We start from the raw sequence: 19664 nt of genomic DNA on the forward strand, positions 1-19664 counted from the left end.
ATAAGTAGAAAACCCATAAACATTCTCCTGTAAGATCGAAATGAATAGATGTGGGCCAAAATGGACCGTTTTTGAGGGGTCCTTTTTATATATTAAATTTAAACATACCTGCTTAGCAGTTTATGTCATTAAAGTAAGTTCATGTACGTAGTGATAAATCTCCAATATAGAACCATCCCAATTGAATTTAGTAGATTTGACACGATGTTTTAAAGGTACCAGTTTTTTTTATGTTTTAAAGCATGTATTATATGATGATAAATACGTCAATGAATCTCATCCAGCAATGCAGACTTAAAATAAATATTTTCTTAATGTATGTATGTATGTATTTATTTATAACCCATCATACAAAATAATGAAGTGATGGAGTACATTGAAAAAAAAAGAAGAAAGAAACAACATATCGTAATTACATTCTAAAATACAAACAAAAATAATTCCACGTAAAAAAACAACATTTTGCCATTCATGGCCGGTTTTCTTATTGCACATGTGTACATTCAGCTCAGCTAACTTAGCACACAGGTCAGACAAGCTATATTTTTTCGTCAAATAGGAGTTGCGGGTCCACGGAGGAACTCGCAACAGAAACTTAGCAAATTTGAAGAAAACGTGTTTCATCCTAAGATGGTCAGATTCACTAAATATAGGGTAAAACAGTACTAAATACAAAATATGTGGCAGGACGACACTATTGTAAATTCTCGCAAGATGGGCTCTATTCAAATGAAACTGAGAACTAACAATTGTACCATATGCACGACGGATTTTCGTTTCCATACTTTCTAGCATCAATAGCCTAGTTTTCTTCAGATTTTTTCCAATAGGAAGGCCAAGATATTTCAACTTAACACAAGGCTTTACTTCTGTACCATTCAGATCTATAGATATATTATCTGATCTAGTCGTATCTATTTCATTAAAAATCAAAACCACATTTTTCAGCATTTAGGGAAAGTCCAATATCACTGTAGTTTTTACATATCTCCAAAAAACATTTTTCTAGCCCACTGATAGTCCTACTAATATTAAAAACGTCGTCTGCATAACATAATATCGACAAATCAGTACCTTTATATATATTTTATTATCTCAAAATTTATCCCTTATCGTCAAAAAAACAACTTCCTTTACATTTCAAAAGTGTTTTTGTTTATTTTAATGATAAAGGCGGCCGTTTTCAATGTGCAACCCCGAATGGACCTTATCACTCCAATCACGCCTTATTCTGCCCTGATTTCCTAGTACTAGAATGTTTGGATGATCTCGTCTTCAACTTTTTTCAATTGAGATGTAAATACTGATTTTAGTCCATAAATGCTTGAGTGTAGTAAACTTTGTTTTCTCGCCATTATTATATGTCGTTCAGTATTTCTATACATCATTTTGTTTGCTGCATTAATTTAGTAACTCTTAAAAAATTTCTTGCTTATAAATACCATTGGTTTTTTTTCACCTAAAAATAGATTTAGTAAAAAAGATTGTATTTAAAGAATTGAAAAAGTTAATACCGAAATTATTAATTATTACTTTTATTGACGAATTAACTACAATAAATCATGTTCTTATTTATGTAAATAAATAAGTGTGAATTTGAAATGATTGTCTCATTTCCAAAATCTGGCACATTATCAATTTTTAATTGAAAATGCAGAAAACAAAACACATTGCCATTACTACCAAAAGTTCCCACAAATACCAGTACTAGTTCTCAGCTTATTCTAGCTTTATCAAAAGTTAACCGCTGCTATGACTAAGCAAATTTCTTGATTTGACCCAAAAAAAGTTACACATTAGAAATTGAATTATTTTCTGCAATAAACTCTTGGTTTCAGATAAATTTACGCAATAGTTATCATTTCTAGATTACCATTAACGAAAATTTTTGTAACGGGGAAACCAAACAGGGCTATTTTGATTACTTGTCCGTCCCAAAAATGCACTCTTGCGAGAGTCCCCCTCCCTTCCCAACGAAAATTATTGGCTTAGAAATTATTTTTTTTTTATGGTTTTGACAACCTTTCAGGGAGAGACGGTCTTCAAATAGCATGCCTTGCTAATATTCAGGGGTGAGGACAAATACTATCTCATACCACACACCTCAGCCCGATCCCTAGTTACAGTGATGATATCATATCCTTGGCTCTCTGGGAAATCTATCTGGGGCGGCTGAAACTCTTTAAGACGACTTACTGGTATTCGAGATTTGCCAAGAATAAAAAAAAACACATCAAAAACAGTTTTTATTATTATCAATGACAAGTAGTTGTAGTTTTCGTGGGAAATCAGTAGTTGCGTGTCCGCTTGTACGAAAATTACAGTTTCAAAACCTGTGTCAGAAAATGTAAATGTAAGTTTTTCCTCTTGCGTCACATGAACATCCTCTATTGGCATTGGAAAAACCACCCAACATATAGAAAACATAATAGGCATGAGCGTAGTTAGGGAGAGAAAATGCTTACCCAGGAAAGTCACTGTTCCATAAGGAAAATACTCAAAAGTGAGTGAAAGGATAAATTATAACTGAGGACAGTTGCCTCCTTTCTTTCAGCTGGTTACTCAAAGGGGGTCTCTTTCAATCTTGACTTCATCCACGGTAATATGCTATTTCTGACCAATCTCTTGTGTATACACATTTCAAATAAAGCCTTTTTTACAACATAGATGACTCTGTTTTAAAGTTCTGTTTTATTTTTATAAATGCAGTTTACTTTTGTTGCCAGCAGAGAAAAGATTGCATTTGGGATATCAGACTGAGTAATTTCTCTTATAAACAAAAATGGAACAAGGAAAAAGGGTAAGCGCACATTGGTTCTCATTCAAGCTTTTATTTTGCTCAAGAGAGTTTTCATTTACAAGCATTCTAATAGTAGATGGCATTAACTGCAAAAAGTTGCATTTATATTTCAGTTATTCAAATAACATGCCAATAAATTTATATGATAGTAGCATTTTTCTATGCGGAAATAGAATTTTCAATTACAAAAATTTGGTGCTAACAATTTATAGGAACTATGAGATGTAAAATGTGTGTATTTAATTTATTAAATCTTTGGTCGGAACGTATTAACTGGGCAGACAATTTAAAAGCAGGAACTTTAAACTGAATAGGGGTTCAAATGTAAACTCCAAAAAAAAGATAAAAATGAAATAAAAAGGTGAAATATGATATTTGGCCACAGTTGCACAGAAACTAGGAAGTTTTGTGTTTACTCTTCCAATGATTTGAATCTCAATCTTAAAAACCTTCCTCAATTTTCTCTAACAACTTCTTCAAATGTTAGAATAGAGGTTTCAAATACCAGATATTATAAATTAGTTTCTGTTATTAAAGTTATTGTGTTGCAAGAGCAACACTTTGGTTTTGTTGTGTTTTTTTTTGTTCCTTGCTCCGGATTTCAGCTTATTCCTAGAAAGTGGTATGGGTCTAACCTCTGCGGTTTTTATAGAAAGTATGGACCTTAGGCTGGATTGATGAATGTGACTTTGCAGTTTGGAAAGCTTCGTAGAACTCTTGCCTGGCGCCAAAAAGAATGGTTTTTGCTTGTCCTTGAGCCAGAGCCTATAGTGTTTGAAGTGAAGTGGAGTTATATAGCCTATGTCAGAGAGGAGTATCTGGAGTTGTGCAGCCAAGTTTTCATTTCATCAGACCATGTTTCTGCTTTCGAGTGGAAAGCTCCGTTCTAGCAGGCAAGCAGGCAGGCACTAGTATCAAACTGAAAATGGACTAAAATCTATAAGTGTTAAATATATATTGCAGTTACCTGGCCCCACAGCCAATATATGTTCTTTGAGTGACAAATAGAAAAATCTACAGAAACAAAAAAAGTGGCATTTTCTCATGGGTCCGAAAGTTTCTATCCATTTCTGTTCGTGATTTCAGCTGAGTTTATCATTTGTTTTTTGCACTTGAGATTGCAGTAGAAAAGGTCTACTTTTGAAATAAGAGAGATAGATCTTTTTTTGACAGCAGTCGATAGCTCTTGATGAGCTGATCAAAGTATATGGCATCTATTTTTTCTTAGAAAAATTCCTTCATGAGATGTCCCAGTTTGAAAGTTTAAAGGGGTTGACAACTTTAGTAGTAAGGTACCATACCAATTGTGGCCGATACCAATTGAGAGACATATAGGGGAGTTTTAAGCAACAGTCGGCTGTTAGCTCATAATCATTTTCGGCAATGAGTGGTGCGCAACTTTTGCTAGTTGGTGTACCTATTATTTGTTTCCGGTGTATTTGATGGCAAGACCAATTTGAATCCAGTGGTAAGACATGTAGGGGACTTGTTTATTTTAAGATCCTTACAGATTAAAAACTTCAGTGTTTAATCGAAGGAAAGGAACAAAACCAAAGTGTTCCTCTGGCAACACTTTCCTCGGTGAAGCCGAACAAACGTTGCCGCAACACCTCACGTTGCCCATGCACCGCAAATCTAATTTTTATATAATTGCACAAAATCCTACCTGACTGAAACGGGATTTCTGTCAAAAACAGATTTTTAATATGGCGAGGTTGCTTCAGCAGTATTATTAACCATACCAAAGAGTATGGGTAACTTATAAAAGGTGGAACTGGTGCAAATGCTGACATGAAACACTGCCAACACCATCTAGAGTCTGGTGATACTTGGCATTTGCCTGAGTATAATAATAAGAATAATTAATTTAATAAGTCTAGTTGGTAAGATTAGGGTAGTAATAAGTGTGATCTCATGTTTTGGCAGAAAAATGATAGCAGATCTTCGAAAAAGCCCAACTGTCAGCAAGCGCTAGATGATGTTTATAGTTTTTGTTGGCACTAGGGCCAGTTTCCACTCTTATAAATTACCCAAACTCTTTGGAGTATGCAAGATGCTATTAAATGCATATGATCGAACTAACAGCTAAATTCCTGATCATCATAGACTTTATGAAAATATTACTAATCACACAATTTCCTGATTTGTGGATTTTAGCTTGAGAACGTTTTAGAAAAGTGTTCCCGTTTTTACGTTCCAAGAGTTTTCCAGTAATGCTAACTAACAACGTTTTTACCAATAAACAGCGGTAATAAACAACGTATTAGCGTTTTTATTCTAATTACTAATAGCTGTTAATAACAATTTTATATTTGCTCATATAAATGAAAATTTTAAGCAAAGTTGCAGTGGAAACGGAGACACAGGCTTGTTTAAAAAGCAATATTTTCGATGTCATCCAAAGTTTTTTTTGCTGCGTGTTGGACGTCGTTTCATGACTTCTATAAGTCATGAAACGTTTCATGACGTCATGAAACGTCATATAAGTCGTTTCATGACCTCGTTTCATGACTGCGTGTTGGACGTCGTTTCATGACTTCTATAAGGGGAAAACTTCAATTCCACTTAAAAAGATGATTTTGTAAAGTGACGTTTGTTCTGGGCTTTAGAAAAGATTCCACAGTAAAATTTTAATTTATTTCAGGTGTAGGGCCTCCCAAATAGAGATACTTTTGTTGGGCGCTAAAATAATGTTCTAGATTTCGTAACATTAGGCTCTAACTCATTCTTTACTTTAACAGATATTTCTAAGAAGCTATGTTGCAGAAAATGTTTTATCCCAAGAAGAAAACTATATTCCCTTTTTTAAAATGAAAATTTTAAATTTTAAATGCGAATTATTTATTTATTATTACGAATAGCCTTAAGCATCAATGCTTGTCGCAAAAACACAAAAACACCAAATCATAATACTAATCTGAAGTAAATTGGCAACAACAAACTAAACAGCAAAAACTTCTAAATAACACGAAACTACACAACAAAAGCGTCTAAATAAAAAGGCGTATTTACTAATGCACTCTTAAAAATTCGAACACTCTCTGCCTCGACAACCTCCAAAGGCAAACCAATTTATGTGAATATTTTTCTAGCGAGGGAGCGAAACTTTAAGATGATGCTCGGAAAAGAATTAAGTGGCCTCCCAAAATAGTTCAGTCGGAAGTTCCAGTAGAAAATCAGTTGGTTTTTAATGCTTGTTCTATAAAGGAAGTGAGTAAAAGTATCAGTAGAATGCAATGAAATTCAAGTGGTGTAGACGCGATTTCTCTTAAGATTGCTAAATCCGTTAAATCAGTTATAACCCCTGTTTTGTTTAATTTGATTAATAAATCTATGGAAAAAGGAATTTTCCCGGAAGTTTTGAAGGCCACTAAAATAATACAGGCCACTAATATTGAAGACAGGCCTAATATTGATACAGGCCTAAAATAGAAGGCCATTAATATTGTAGAAAGGCCTAATATACTGATACAGACCTAAAATAGAAGGCCACTAATATTGAAGAAAGGCCTAATATACTGATACAGGCCTAAAATAGAAGGCCGCTAATATTGAAGAAAGGCCTAATATACTGATACAGGCCTAAAATAGAAGGCCACTACTATTGAAGAAAGGCCTAATATACTGATACAGGCCTAAAATAGAAGGCCACTAATATTGAAGAAAGGCCTAATATACTGATACAGACCTAAAATAGAAGGCCACTACTATTGAAGAAAAGCCTAATATATTGATATAGGCCTAAAATAGAAGGCCACTAATATTGAAGAAAGGCCTAATATACTGATACAGGCCTAAAATAGAAGGCCACTAATATTGAAGAAAGGCCTAATATACTGATACAGGCCTAAAATGGAAGGCCACTAATATTGTACAAAGGAGTTAAGAGAGATGAACCTTCAAACAAAAGACCCATTTCTATCCTTTCTTTTTTAATCAAAAATATATGAAAAGGTGATTGGATCCAGGCTAACTGATTACATTGAAAATAATAAATTCTTAGAAATACTCAATTTGATTTTAGAAAAAAATAATTCCTTAGAAATGGCAACTATTAAACTTGTTGACTGGGCAAATACATTGTATGAAGCGGGTCTGATTCCAGCTGCTTAATCTGGGATTTGAAGAAGGCTTTTGACACGATTAACCATAAACAGTTATTACTTGAGCTGGAAAAAATCGGTGTGACCGGAAAGAGTTTGTCTTGGTTTGAATCTTATTTAAGTGACCGGAAGCAAATTGCGATGAATGGGTGTTTTACTGCTGTAGCAAGTGCGATGACTTGCAGAGTACCCCAGGCAGGCACGTACGCAGGAATTTTTTTTTTTCGGGGGGGGGGGGGCCAAAACCTTCGAAACAGCAGATGCAAATTAGCACTTTTTTTATTTAGTAACTAAATAAATGCAAAAAGCACGTATATCGGAAAATAGAAATTAACTTTAATCTGTAGTATTGTAGCGGATGGGAGAAGAAGACTGAAGCCTTAAAAGTACGTTTTTGGCTCAGGTTATGTTCATAGCGATTTAGAACCAGTGATTAATCTATTATATCCCACTGAAAGGGAAATTTTAGGGTTAACAGTGCAATATGGGTGCTGTGGGGGGTAGTTCTTTTATTGCGAAAACGTCGATTTTAATGAAAAATGATAGTTTCCAAAATTGATCCATTAAAAGCTGTACTTTATCCTGAAAAGGGGGGATAAACGCCCTAATGTCAAGGATAATTCTATTTTGCTGTGGAAAGCAAACTCTATTTACGAAAAAAAAATAACAGCATAATCGATAATTACTTCAATTGGTTAATAATTGGGCAGTGACTTGACCAGATAATTGTATGCTGTAAAATCCCAAAAAAGGCTTCACACATGCATCTAGATTCTTAATAAATGTCCTACTTTTGCCAGAAATCCCAAGAAACCATGGGGAAATTAAGCATTTCACAAAATTTCATTTCACAAAAACCCAGATAAATTCATGTATGTTCCCAGATTTTTTTTTGAGGGGGGGATCTCCTGAAATTCCCATGTATTTGGCCACAAATTAGGCAAGTAATGACTAAAGTTCGCCGAAGAATTGGCACAAGAATGGCCACCATGAGAGACCCTCATTCAGAAGCTTTTTTTGGATGTCGGGTGAAGTAGATACGTCTGGGCCTAATGCAAACACAAGTAGAACTAAGAGGGGAGGTTATTAGACTGACATTCTGAATACAACGAAATGAACGAACAAAATCTCTAAAGTATTATAATTCTAGTTTTTATTTGCAGTTAAAGTGGAGTGGGGTGAAGTGTTTGATTGAAACACGAAGAAAAATAGCAGGGGCTTATACAAGTAGTATCTAAGTAGTGACGAAGACCACACTGCCTTTCCATCGCAAACATCAAAAACAAGAAGAACAATAGGGAATTCTTCTCGTAAGACTGTGAAAATCTAATTTTAATAAATATTTCGGCCCTATGTCTAACGGCCGTCCTCAGCAAACATAAATACATAGAAGAAGAAAAACTTACAACAACATACAACCACATAACTAAAATGACAATTTTTAAAAACATGGGAAAAAATTACATAAGAAACTTTTCCCCCGGGGTAGCTTTTTTCCAACATTTTATGGTCTACCAAAATTATAAGCAAGGCATGCCTTTGAGGCCCATCAAACTTTGCTTTATTCTCAGAAATCATACATATGTAATTTGACAGATATAGTCGAAAAAATCAAAAGCGTAAGTATCTCAGAAAGTACAATTATAAGTACTCATCACATTGTTTCTATGTATACAAATATTGACGTAGCAGTATCAGAGGAAATATTAGAAAATAAAATAAGCAAAAATTATTATTTGATAGAAGTTTCAGCAGCAGGAATAAATGGCGAGGTCTTAATAACCTAGATTAAACTCTGTAAAAAGAATTCGATGTATTTCCAATTCCGTAATTCTTTTTACCAACAAATTAAGGGTTTAAACACGGGCGCGCCCCTCTCCGGGCTACTAGTGAATATTTATGTAGAGCATATTGAAAATTGGGCGTTTGAATTTATATTTTTTGAAACATATCGGTTGGGGACGCTACATAGATGATGTAATTTCACTTTGGAACTATGGGGAAAATGAACTTAGGGTTTTTTAGGTGACCTAAATACAATTACAGTTTACCTTAGAAATCAAAATTGCATATAAAATCTCATTCCTAGATGTACTAATTATTCGTAGCTTAGATAAACTAAATTTTACTATTTACCAAAAACCAACACAAAACAATAGATATTTACATTTTAAATCAAACCACCACCCACAAGTTCAAAGAACGGTCGTCATCCCTCTTGTCGATTGTGCCCTAAGCATTTGTTCTGATTCCTACATCACATCAAAACTAGACTTTATCAGGGACATGCTTTTCGGAAATGGGTATCCTAATTAACCGTAGACTGAAAAGGCTCCCGTAAAATCAATGGTAGGTCACCATGTGAGAAGTCCGATAAGCCTTCAAACATAATTTACCTCCCATACATCCCAAAAATCACTAGGAATCTTAAAAAAGTCTGCACACAAAATAATCTGTATGTTGTATACCAATAATTTGAAAACCCTAATCTCCTAAATTCTGGTAAAGATAAAACTCCAGTTACTCGCCAAAGAGGTGTCTATCAAATACCATGCGACTGTGGCAAATTCTATGTAGGGAGAACCCACCAGAATTTCCTCGTTTCAGCTGACTTTATTTATCAGTCCTGGTTGAACTTCGCTGATGTAAGGAAATTTTATTTCCTTATTCGTAGACAGCTTTAAAAATTTTTTATTTTAGTTTTATTGGTTGTATTTTGCTGTAAGTTTTTCTTCTTGAATATATTTATGTTTTGCTGAGGACGGCCCTTGGACATAGGGCCGAAATATTCATTCATATTAGATTTCCGCTGTCTTAAAAAAAGAATTCCCTATTTTTCTTCTTATTTTTGGTGTTTGCAAATAGTATCTGAGTGATAGACTATATGAAAATAAGTTGAATGTAAGGAAAATAGAGAAACTATTAAGATATAAATTAAAGAGGTGTGAAGTGGAAGCCACAGATAGAATTGCTTAAGATTTGCCACACGGCAGAGATGTTAAATGTTGTGTGGGAACGTTAAAAAATTGAGTGGAAATAGTCAAACTGGACTTATTGGAGTTAAATACAGGAAGGGAAAAAATAGAGATAAGAAGAGAATTAAAGAGACATGAGCAAAACCTTTTGAGAACATGGTAAACCGCGATTAAGTTACAAGAAATAATTCAGGAATAATTCTGATAATTCTAGAATAATGTTGAATAATTCTTTAATAATTCTTTGAAAGTAGAGGCAGGTTTATTTTGTGAAGAAGAATTTGAGACAGTTCTCAAAGGATTAATAAATAATAAGACCCCAGGTGCTGATAGTGTGGTAAATAAGCTTTCTATATATCGTGGTCGTGAAGTTAGAAATATAATATTGAAAATTTTGAATATGATTTTTGAAAAAGGGGGAAGTACCTAGCGATTTTAGGAAAACTTTGATTCAAACCCTCTACAAGAAAGGCGATTAGAATGAGTATGGTAATTACAAAGGCATTAGCTTGGTTCTTATAGAAAGCAAATTCCGTAGTATGCTGATTTTGACTTAGAGATGCTGTAGATAAAGTTGAAAGATAAGAACAGTATGGTTTTAGGAAGGGGGGAGAGTATGTCACCAAAATTTTTGGATTAATGATTGAGAAGTACATGAGTCATCAGACCCTTTTAAGAGTAGGTTTTATAGATTATGAGCAAGTGTTTGATTCAGCCGATAGAAATGCTTTAGTGAAGTTCCTATTCTTGTTTTGTATATCGATAAATTCATTCATGTGATTAGTGCTATGTACAAGAGCAACATTGCTACGGTTAAGGCAATGAAGTTAGTAGGTCATTTTGTACTGAATTAGGAGTCAAGCAGGGTTTCATTCTATCTATATATATATATGGGTATATATATATACCCATATACCTATATACCCTATATATATATACCCTATATATATATATATATATATATATATATATATATATATATATATATATATATATATATATATATATATATATATATATATATATATATATGGGTTACCTTGATGGACCTTGTCCTAAGGAATATTGCAAAGGCTGTGGAGAACAGAACATGGAATCAACTGGGAAAGTAAAACTCTCTTAGAATTGGATTATGCTGAGGATTTGGGTGTTCTAGATGAAAATGTTTGCAAAATGAATGATTTTTTAGAAATTTTGAGTTTCAATCCAATGAAAAGTTCAATCCAATGGATAGCTTAACGTACTTGGTATAACTAGTCAAGTATAACTTAGTATAACTACTTAGTATAGTAGTATAACTAGTAAAGATGGTGGATGCAGGCCCAGGTTTTTTTTCACAGTCGAAAAAAGTTTGGAAGAATAGGAAGATAAGTCTGTAAACCAAGATTAGAATATTAGAAGCTAAAGTTATGATGGTGGTCAAACACGTTCTGAAACATGAGTGCTGCAAAGGACAGAGGAGGACTTGGTAAACGATTTCCAGAGTGAATTTCTACAGATTCTTTTGGGTACCTATCTGACTGACCTTATTTCAAATAGTAAACTGTGCGAAAAATGTGGTTCTATTCTGATTTCAAGGGCAAGATGGCTTGACCACATTATGAAGGATGACATATTGTAAAACATTGCCCTTTTTGGCCAACCTTATAGGGCCAAAATAAGTAGGTAGTCCCCAAATGGAGTGGGAGCAGGTTATAAGGAAGGATTTATGGGAAACTGGAACTTCTTGGGATGGTGTAAAGAGGCTTTCAATAAATTGGGATGGAGGAGAGGGTCCGCACCTGTGTTGATCTCAGGCTGTTTAGTGCTGCAATGAGTTGTTGTTAGTAGTAGTAGTAGTAGTAGTAATAGTAGTAGTAATACACTAAATATGCTAGTGAACCGTATTAGCTCTATCGTCTATATACCTCTTGTTTCTGGTTGCAGCTCCTTTAATGTTTGGGTAACGTTCAGTGTTTGTAGTAACTGGTGGATGGTGGCTGTTAATATCATTTGCATTATATCTGATAAGAGTTGGACATCCTTAAGCAAATACTTGACTATAGATTTCAAACAGTTCGTCGTAACGAACTGTAGTAAGAAGCGACCCGGCTCAATAGTAACCGAAACTCTAAAAAATTGAATTTTGATACTAAGAGTTACATCAAAAGAGTCGCATTTTAATGCTGATTATAAATATATAAGTTTCATCAAGATTAGTCTTACCCATCAAAAGTTACGAGCCTGAGAAAATTTGCCTCATTTTAGAAAATAGGGGGAAAAACCCCCACAAAGTCATAAGATCTTAGCGAAAATCACACCATCAGATTCAGCGTATCAGAGAACCTTATTGTAGAAGTTTCAAGCCTCTATCTACAAAAATGTGGTATTTCGCATTTTTTGCCAGAAGACAAATCACGGATGCGTGTTTATTTGTTTATTTGTTTCTTTTCCCAGGGGTGATCGTAATCGACTCAGTGGTCCTAGAATGTCACGAAAGGGCTCATTCTAACGGAAATTAAAAGTTCTTGTGCCCTTTTTAAGTGACCAAAAATTTGGAGGGCACCTAGGCCCCCTCCCAGGCTCATTTTTTCCCCAAAGTCACCGGATCAAAATTCCGAGATAGCCATTTTATGCACCATAGTCGAAAAACCTAATAACTATGTCTTTGGGGACGACTTACTCCCCCGCAGTCCCCGTGGGTGGGGCTGCATGTTCCAAACTTTGACCTGTGTTTACATATAGTAATGGTTACTGGGAAGTGTACAGACGTTTTCAGGGGGATTTTTTGGTTTGGGGGGGGGGGGTAGATTTGAGGGGGGGGGGTTACGTGGGAGGATCCTTACATGGAGGAACTTCTCATGAGGGAAGAGACTTTCAATGGAGCGCAGGATTTTCTAGCATTATTTTAGAAAAAACAATGAAAAAATAAATATGAAAAGTTTTTTTCATTGAAAGTGAGAAGCAGCATTAAAACTTACAGAAATTATTACGCATATGAGGGGTTTACCTCCTCGTAGTACCTTGCTCTTTACGCTAAAGTATTTTTAGTAATTTCAACTATTTATTCTACGGCCTTTGTGATTCAGGGGTCATTCTTAAGGAACTGGGACAAAATTTAAGCTTTAGTGTAAAGAGCGAGGTATCGACGAGGGGTGAGCCCCCTCATATACGCAATAATAACATACGAATATAGAAGTTCGCTACGTAATTTAATTCGTAAGTGACGTATATTTTTTACTTATGAAAATGTTCGTAAAAAATTATAAGTTATAGTTGCTTTTTTAAGTAATCAAAAAATTGGAGGACAACTAGGCCTCCTTCCTCGCTCCTTTTTTCTCAAAATCTGCCGATTAAAACTATGAAAAAGCCATTTAGCCTAAAAAAATTAATATGCAAATTTCGTTTTAATTATTTATGTGCTGAGAGCCAAGATCAAAACATGCATTAATTCAAAAACGTCCAGAAATTAAACAAAAATACAAGTTTTTTAAATGAAAGTAAGGAGCGACATTAAAACTTAAAACGAACAGAAATTACTCCGTATATCAAAGGGGCTTTTCCTCCTCAACGCCCCGCTCTTTACGCTAAAGTCTTTTACTGTTTTAAAATGTAGAGTTAAGAGAAAGTGTCAAACTTTAGCGTAAAGAGCGCGGCGTTGAGGAGGAAAAGCCCCTTTCATATACGGAGTAATTTCTGTTCGTTTTAAGTTTTAATGTCCCTCCTTACTTTCATTTAAAAAAACTCGTTTTTTTAATCTAATTTCTGGCCGTTTTTTAATTAATTAAATAAAAAAAACAAGTTTTTTTAACTGAAAGTAAGGAGCGACATTAAAACTTAAAACGACCAGAAATTACTTCGTATATGAAAGAGGCTGCTTCTTCATCAACGCCCCGCTCTTTACGCTAAAGTTTGACTCTTTCTCTCAATTCTTCTTTTTACAACAGTAAAAAACTTTAGCGTAAAGAGCGGGGCGTTGATGAAGAAGCAGCCTCTTTCATATACGAAGTAATTTCTGGTCGTTTTAAGTTTTAATGTCGCTCCTACCTTTCAGTTAAAAAAACTTGTTTTTTTATTTAATTTCTGAACGTTTTTGAATCAATGCATGTTTTGATTTTGGCTCTCCGCAGAGGAATAATTAAAACAAAATTTGCATTTTTTTTTTTTTTGGCTAAATGGCTTTCTCATAATTTTGATCAAATGATTTTGAGAAAAAAAGAGCGGGGGAGGAAGCCTAGTTGCCCTCCGATTTTTTGGTTAATTAAAAAGGCAACTAGAATTTTTAATTTTTCACGAATATTTTTATTAGTAAAAGATTTACGTAACTTATAAATCAGCTTACGTAAAGAACTTTTGTATTCTCATATTTTTATTACATATATGAGGGGGCTCGCCCCCTTGTCAGATCCTCGCTCTTTACACTAAAGCTTAAATTTTGTCCCAATTCATTAAGAATGACCCCAGAATCACAAAAGCCGTAGAATAAATAGTTGAAATTACTAAAAATACTTTAGCGTAAAGAGCGAGGTATTAGGAGGAGGTGAGCCCCTCAAATGGGTAACAATTTCTGTTTGTTTTAAGTTTTAATGCTGCTCCTTACTTCCAGCTGAAAGAACTTTTTCATATTTATTTTTTCATTGTTTTTTTTTAAATAATGCTAGTAAATCCTGCGCTCCCTTCATGGAGATTTTCTTCCCCCATGACAAATTATCGATGGAAAGTTCCCCCAGCATATCCCCCTCTTCTCAACCCCTCCCCCAACCAAAAAAAATCCTCCTGAAAACGCCTGTACACTTCCCAATAACCATTGCTATATGTAAGCACTGGTCAAAGTTTGTAACTTGTGGCCCCTCCCACGGGGACTGTGGGGGAGTAAGTCGTCCCCAAAGACATAGTTATAATGTTCTTCGACTACGCTGAATAAAATGGCTATCTCATAATTTTGATCCGTTGACTTTGGGAAAACAATTAGCGTGGGAGGGGGCCTAGGTGCCCTCCAATTTTTTGGTCACTTAAAATGGGCACTAGAACTTTTCATTTCCGTTAGAATGAGCCCTCTTGCAACATTCTAGGACAACTGGGTCGATACGATCACCCCTGGGAAAAAAAAACAAAAAAACAAAAAAACAAGAAAACAAAAAAACAAATAAACACGCATCCGTGATCTGCCTTCTGGCAAAAAATACAAAATTCCACATTTTTGTAGATAGGAGCTTGAAACTTCTACAGTAGGGTTCTCTGATACGCTGAATCTGATGGTGTGATTTTCGTCAAGATTCTATGACTTCTAGGGGGCGTTTCTCCCTATTTTCTAAAATAACGCAAATTTTCTCAGGCTCGAAAGTTTTGATAAGTAAAAAATGTTTTGATGACAAAGACTAAATTTGATGAAACTTATATATTCAAAATCAGCATTAAAATTCGATTCTTTTGATGTAGGTATTGGTATCAAAATTCCATTTTTTAGAGTTTTGGTTACTATTGAGCCGGGTCGCTCCTTACTACAGTTCGTTACCACGAACTGTTTGATACATGTTTTGATCTTAGCTCTCCAAACATAAACAAATGGAACAAAATAGTAAAAATAATGTAACAAAATAATAGTAATAAAATAGTAAATAAATAGTTAAAATTACTAAAAATACTTTAACGTAAAGAGCGAGGTATTACGAGGAGGTAAACCTCTCATATGTGTAACAATGTCTGCTTGTTTTAAGTTTTAATGCTGCTCCTGACTTTTAGTAGAAAAAACTTTTCATATTTGTATTTTCATTGTTTTTTTAAATAATGCTAGAAAATCCTGCGCCCCCTTCATTGAAAGTCTCTTCCCCCGTGAGAAGTTTTTCCATGGAAGATCCTCCCACGTGGCTCCCCCCACCTCAACTATTCCCCCCCCCCAAACCAAAAAAATCCCCCTGAAAACGTCCGTACACTTAAGTTTTAATGTCGCTGCTTACTTTCATTTAAAAAAACTTGTTTTTGTTTGGTTTAATCATAGTAATGACGAAAATCAACCCTTATATTGGTGCCTATATTTATTGGAGTATAGTTTTATTTTTATCTTAAGATATTTTTTAGAGTCATAGAGGTGAATAGACTAATTAGGTAGTCCATATACCTTTACACAAATTTCAGAACTGGAACTGGATCTGATTGACTGCTTGAAAGTTGAAGTTGTCAAATACTGTACGTGATTTTTGTTAAGAAATTTGAGATTTGACATGGCTGCTACAAAGTGCGCCGGGAACAATGAATTTCTGAACACTAAATATATATAAATATATATATATATATATATATATATATATATATATATATATATATATATATATATATATATATATATATATATATATATATATATATATATATATATATATATATATATATATACATATATATATATATATATATATATGTAATATATATATATATATATATATATATATATATATATATATATATATTATATATTATATATATATATTTATATATATATATATATATATATATTTTATATATATATATATATATATATATATATATATATATATATATATATATATAAATATATATATATATATATATATATATATATATATATATATATATATATATATATATATATATATATATATATATATATATATATATATATATATATATATATATATATATATATATATATATATATACGTCATTATAAGTATTTAAGAAAAAATAAGTTGTTTCTTTGTGTGTCTGTCTGTCTGTCCGCATATGACGTCTGAATTAATGCACTTGACATTAACCAAGTGACATATAGCAATCGCAAATTCTGTCGGTCTGTTGGTCAATGTTCATTCTAACATTGACAGTTGGAAAAATCTTCACGTGTCAAGTATGCTAAAGCTCAACAAGACGACGGGGACACAGGGAATATGAATGACGACCCGGACACAGGGACACAACTACAACGGGGACGCCGGGGGGGCACAGGGGGATATATAAATGACGACGGCAACAAAGGAAATGGTCGATTAGCAATCACCATCAACAAAGCTCAAGGGCAATCAATAGAATCATGAGGTATAGATCTGAATACGGATTGTTTTCCCATGGACCATTATGCGTTGCATGTTCAAGAGTCGGTAAACCTGACAATCTATTTATATGCACAGACGATGGGACAGCAAAGAATGTTGTATATTCGCAAGTTTTACGTAGTTAAAAACATATATATATATATATATATATATATATATATATATATATATATATATATATATATATATATATATATATATATATATATATATATATATATATATATATATATCCGATGAAGATGCTCAAAGAGTCTATGCCAAAAAACTTGCTGCTGATAGAGAAAGTCAGAAAAGAAAGCGTGCCGAGGAATCAAAAGAACAGCAAGGAAACAGGCTTGAGGCTAAAGAACGCAAAACCGCGCAGTTAGATGAAGATCCACCTGGACAGCGAGAGTCAAAACATATCAAAACTGAAATTGATAGCGATGATGATTGGGTTTGGGATCTTGACTTGGATAAGGTCATCAATGCCTACCAGATTTTAGTGAAAAAAACAAAGGTTCGGCGATATGTATTTCATAGTGAAGCTGAAAAATAAAGAAGAAAAAGAAAACTGAAAAAAGAAAAAATGTAAAAAACTAAAAAATACTAAAAAGAAAAAACACTCAAAGAGAAATTACAGACCGGGACACAAATGACGACCGGGACAGAGGGTATATAAATAACGACCGGGACACTCAAGGAGAAATTACAGACTGGGATACCGGGACACAAATGACGACCGGGACACAGGCAATATAAATGACGACCAGGACGCAGGTATTTAAGAATATCGTTCAAAGACAAATTTTTAATTGTAAGAAGACCGTTGAAAGAGAAATTTCTAATTGTAAAATGACTGAAGAACCTACAATGGCAACACCCGAGGAAGCTGCTCAAAACGAATGTATTCACGCCGAAGTAGCTGAGTTGGTAAAGCGTTATGTTTCAGGTTCTAGGTCCGAGAGGCTCCAGGTTTGAACCTTGGCTTTAGCATTAATACAAAAGAAGAAAAAAACTAAAAAAGGTAAAAACTACAAAAAAACTAAAAAGAAAATATGTATATATATTTATATATATCATCTTTTCCACAAAAATAATAATTTAGTGCTTCTGCTTAAAAACAGCAATCGAATTGATGCCTCCTGATACGCAACTATCAACAAAGTGGCAATCGTTGTGGTCGGTGATCAGTTCTTACCTCGAGATAATATTCTTTATAGGCGAAACAATCAGTTGACAAGAATTGCTTAAACTCATCGATGCTACGATGCCCTACAATATCCTGACGAATATAAATGACGCCCGGGACACTCAAATAGAAATCACAGACTGGGACACCGGGACACAAATGACGACGGGGACACAGGGAATATAAATGACGACCCGGACACAGGGACACAACTACAACGGGGACGCCGGGGGGCACAGGAGGATATATAAATGACGGCGGCAACAAAGGAAATGGTCGATTAGCAATCACCATCAACAAAGCTCAAGGGCAATCAATAGAATCATAAGGTATAGATCTGAATACGGATTGTTTTCCCATGAACCATTATACGTTGCATGTTCAAGAGTCGGGAAACCTGACAATCTATTTATATGCACAGACGATGGGACAGCAAAGAATGTTGTATATTCGCAAGTTTTACGTAGTTAAAAACACACACATATATATATATATATATATATATATATATATATATATATATATATATATATATATATATATATATATATATATATATATATATATATATTCACAGGTGGGACATAGGGACACAACTACAATGGCGCGTAACTAATATGGCGCGTAACGACTTACGCGCGCGGGGGGGCTTGGGGGGGGGGGCGCGAAGCGCCCCCACCATCTAGGTGTTGGGGTGGCGCGAACCCCAACAGCTAGTATATATATATATATATATATATATATATATATATATATATATATATATATATATATATATATATATATATATATATATAGATATATGTATTTCTATATTCACAGGTGGGACACAAGGACACAACTACAATGGCACGTAACGACTTACGAGCGCGGGGGGCTTGGGGGGTTGGGGGTGGGCGCGAAGCGCCCCCACCAACAGCTAGATATATATATATACCACTAACATATATATATATATATATATATATATATATATATATATATATATATATATATATATATATATATATATATATATATATATATATATATATATATATATATATATATATATATATATATATACTAGCTGTTGGGGTGGCGCTTCGCGCCACCCCAACACCTAGTTGGTGGGGGCGCTTCGCGCCCCCCCCAAGCCCCCCCGCGCGCGTAAGTCGTTACGCGCCATATTAGTTACGCGCCATTGTAGTTGTGTCCCTATGTCCCACCTGTGAATATAGATATATATATATATATATATATATATATATATATATATATATATATATATATATATATATATATATATATATATATATATATGTTTTTAACTACGTAAAACTTGCGAATATACAACATTCTTTGCTGTCCCATTGTCTGTGCATATAAATAGATTGTCAGGTTTACCGACTCTTGAACATGCAACATATAATGGTCCATGGGAAAACAATCCGTATTCAGATCTATACCTCATGATTCTAATGATTGCCCTTGAGCTTTGTTGATGGTGATTGCTAATCGACCATTCCCTGAGTCGCCATCGTCATTTATATATCCCCCTGTGCACCC

Source organism: Artemia franciscana, chromosome 19 (genome assembly GCF_032884065.1).
Source record: "Artemia franciscana chromosome 19, ASM3288406v1, whole genome shotgun sequence".
Taxonomy (NCBI): domain Eukaryota; kingdom Metazoa; phylum Arthropoda; class Branchiopoda; order Anostraca; family Artemiidae; genus Artemia; species Artemia franciscana.